Below are 4,138 nucleotides of genomic sequence, written 5' to 3' on the forward strand. Positions count from 1 at the left end.
AGTAGAACTAAAACTGAATACATGGAATGTAATTTTAGTAGTAATAGCTCTAGTGACAGAAGTGTGACTTTGGGTGATCAAATTATTAAAAGGTGTGAACGATTTAGATATCTTGGGTCCGTTGTCCAAAGCGATGGTGATATAGATGGGGTGTTAATAGTAGAATTCAAGTTGGTTGGTTGAAGTGGAGGAATGCTTCGGGCCTTTTGTGTGATAGAAAAGTACCGCTAAGACTGAAAGGAAAATTTTATAAGACGGTGGTGTGACCTGCAATGCTCTATGGCGCTGAATGTTGGCCTTTAAAAGAGAAGCATAATAATAAGTTAAGTGTTGCCGAGATGAGAATGATTAGGTGGATGAGTGGCTTTACACTTAGAGACAAAATGCGGAATGAATATATTCGTGATAGGGTTGGTGTTGCTCCTGTGACAGACAAAATTAGAGAAAGTCGTCTTAGATGGTTTGGTCACATTAAACGTCGACCATCTGATGATCCGATTAGGAGAGTAGATGTTTTAGATTCGACTTGTGTTAAGAAAGGCAGAGGTAGACCTAGGAAGACTTGGGCTTATTGTATTAAAAATGATCTTAATTTACTAGAACTAAATGAAAATATGACACTAAATAGGACGCAATGGAGAAAAAGGATTCATGTAGCCGACCCCACGTAGTGGGATTAAGGCTTTGTTGTTGTTGTTGTTGTTGTTGCTCAATGTTTCCCATAAGCACAAAACCTTATGGCTAATTACCCCTCCCGATAATGGGAGAAACACTTTCGATTAATGCTAGTCATTATGAATTGAAAATTGAACATACATTAGCAGCATACTTAGGATTTAAATTGTAGAATTCACCACTTGAAGCTTTAAAGAGGATGGTGATGGAATGAAGACGAAACCCGATCAAGATCCCATGGTTCAGCCATCTCCGGTTGTCGTGTCCCTGATCTACTTAGTCAGAGGAGGTGACCAACCCAACCTGACATAATGATCCTTATCAACAGCTATGGATTGTGTCATCCAAAAGAACCTTGTAGATCTGGGGTGGATGTTTGCCTAAGGGACAAATTTAAGTTGACATTAGCTGACATAAGACTTTATGTCAATCAATTGTACCTTTATGATTCACAACTCAAAGTGTAGAAAGTTATCGGGGAACATATGGGTTGCGACTATAACTGTAATATAATGGTATTATTTAGCGGCAACCACTCAATCAAAGTGCTATGATCGTAACTGCTATTTTGTGGTGTCAATTGACGACAAAACCACATAGACATAGGACTAAGGTCACGTCCTTACTAGCATGCAATTGCTTTGATTGTGAATATATTGACACCCTTGATATCACATTTGCAAACTCTTTCTGAGTTGAGGTCAATAAGAAATTTATCACCATCGACAAACTGTTGCGGAGGGTGGATAGATTTTGCTTTTAGCTTTTAGTGATTTATTTTAAATTGAATATTTTCGTTGGTTATTTTGAAAATTTTTATTTAAGAAATTGACTTGCGGAGGGTGGATAGATTTTGCTTTTAGCTTTTAGTGATTTATTTTAAATTGAATATTTTCGTTGGTTATTTTGAAAATTTTTATTTAAGAAATTGACTAATTTGGTTGAAATTTTTTATCAACACGACAATCATCAAAGAATTACACATTTAAAGCATTTATCTTTAAAATAGAACATTTAATTTTGTCAATTTAGACTTTCATGATATGAGTTTTATCGACTCCTGTCCTTATAAGGAGAAGGATCGGACTATGTGATTTATTTTAGAATTTGGACATTTATTAGGGCTTACTAGACTCATCAACTCTAGTTCTTACAAGAAGGAAGATGAGATTAGTAGAGTGATTAGGACTTGTAAATTCTTATATTATGATTTGGACATTTATTAGGGTTCTTTGGACTTGTCAACTTCAGTCATTGCGAAAAGAATGATTGGATTAGTGGGGTGAGACTTACAACCCTATCATATCGACAAGACGACCTGATTAGCCCGCGCAGTATTCTCGAACATAGTATTTGAACATTTAATACATTGGATGGAGCACATGCAGACATTTAAATTTCAAATATTTGAATATCTTTTTATAAGCTTTAAAGACTTGCATGAATTTTAAGTTGTGAACATAATATGAATTTTACAAAAAATCTCAAGTGGAACACTTCTAAGTCTTGAGGATGGTCTCATATTTCACGGCATCACATTTAACTTAAGGAATAACCATGAGTTTTTTATATAATTTGAAGTCGTTTGGAGCATAAAACATTTCAAAAGTATTATGATTTTATACTTTTAAAAAGGAACAGTCTTCTATTTGCTAACATATCTGTTGTGAATCTGGTGGCTGAAGGCGATTAATTGCAAATTTTTAATAAAGTTTCATATTTGAATTATGTTTCACTCTCCCCTAAGAGCCTAAGCCTGAACAATTCAATTTTGAATTGATTTCCAAGCTATAGGAGTTAAAGTCTGAAAAGCTGAATTTTTAAAATATTTTTAAATTTATGAGCTCAAGTTTTAAAATCCAAATCTTAGTATCTTAAACTTCGAAAATTTATATTTTTAATAGCCCAAAATTTTAAAACTTTTAAAATCTTAAGAGCCTAAATATTTAAAAGCCCAGATTTTAAAACAATTTTAAGCCCAAAGAGTCTATATTTTAGAAGCACAAGACTTTAAATTTTTTTTAAATCCTAAGAGCCTACATTTCAAAAGCTAAAATTTTTAATTTTTTAAAATTTCAAATGATTCATATATTTTTAAAATTTTTTAAGCCCAAAAAAATCCAAAAATTTCTTATTTATATGTCCAAAATTCACCAAAAAATCCGGCAACCTTACATCGTCAACCCCCGTTTGGGGGCACCAGAGGATGTCAACCTTCCCAACTATCTTAAGAGACGAGTTGGTCAGTGTCATGAGACATTGTGGCCCGGGAGCAAAAGTGTAAATTTAAACCGCGATCTTAAAAGACATAAAAGGGCTTCATTGTGCCTTCACAAAAAGATTAGCTCGCAAACTAGCATTTCCTGAGTAGTGCTTTGTTTTCTCCGAATGTGACTCAATTCCCTATGGACGGGTACTCACTTTCCCACGAGCGAGTATTTCAAAATCACTATCTTTTAAAAATATTTTCCAAATGAGTCTGCGTTATTCCTTGAATAATATTAATTTCCCCACGAACAGGTACTCACGGTTCCACAAATGAATTTTTTGAAAATTATCTAATTTTGCTCCCACAATTTTTACCTTTCAAGCCTAACGACCTTGACGTCAACGACTGAATAACAAAACATTACAACACAAATTTCTTAACATAAACACTTAAAAAAAAATGCCTCGAGTAGGGAAAAATAGTCGGGCTGGGCTTGAATAATAACAGGGGGTTCAATGTGAATGCTAGGGCAAGGTCACTGGCTTCCATAGTTCCATCCAAAAAGAATCAAGCGGAGGAAAAGGAGGAGAGGTAGGGAGGAGAGCTCGGGTTTCCAGGGTCGGGTAGGATAAGAAGCATGCAGAGGCAGAGCTTCCTTTCCTAAGGTAGAACAGAGATTTTATCGACTTCGGTACTGTTGACCTCAATTTTCGTGAGGTCTAGTTTTTCTCGTAGGAGTTAGGATCTAGCCTTAGGGGTCTTCCTGCGATTATCTTAGAACCTTAGAAGTGGTGCCCGCCTCGTTTTAGTTCGACCTATTTCCGTCCTCTTTTGTGGTTCCAAGTGTGTGGTATCGACTTCTAGCATTTAGAAGGGTGAAACCAACATGAGGAAACCCAAAAGGGACCCCTATAGGACCTTTTTGAGCCTTAGGGTGGCCTTCTGCACAATTCGCACTCCCGCGCGCACAAACTTCGCAATTCGGAGAGTCGACACGTCCGATCGCCATAATTCACATCGCTTGCACTGTTACCCGTCGAAGACCCGAATGAAATTTTTGAGACAATCGATCGCGGGTCAATATTTTTGTGAAATTTGAATTTCGACGCGTTTTTGACCCGACCGTCGACGACGTCGTCCGAGCGACCCCGGATGACGAAACGGACTGCGCCAACGCGTCCGGAACGTCAATTTTGCCTAGGGAGGACACCTATTTTGTCGCATCGTCGTGCGCGGGTAAAATGTGTTTTAATT

This window comes from Phalaenopsis equestris, unplaced genomic scaffold, assembly GCF_001263595.1.
Source record: "Phalaenopsis equestris unplaced genomic scaffold, ASM126359v1 Scaffold000137, whole genome shotgun sequence".
Classification (NCBI taxonomy): Eukaryota; Viridiplantae; Streptophyta; class Magnoliopsida; order Asparagales; family Orchidaceae; genus Phalaenopsis; species Phalaenopsis equestris.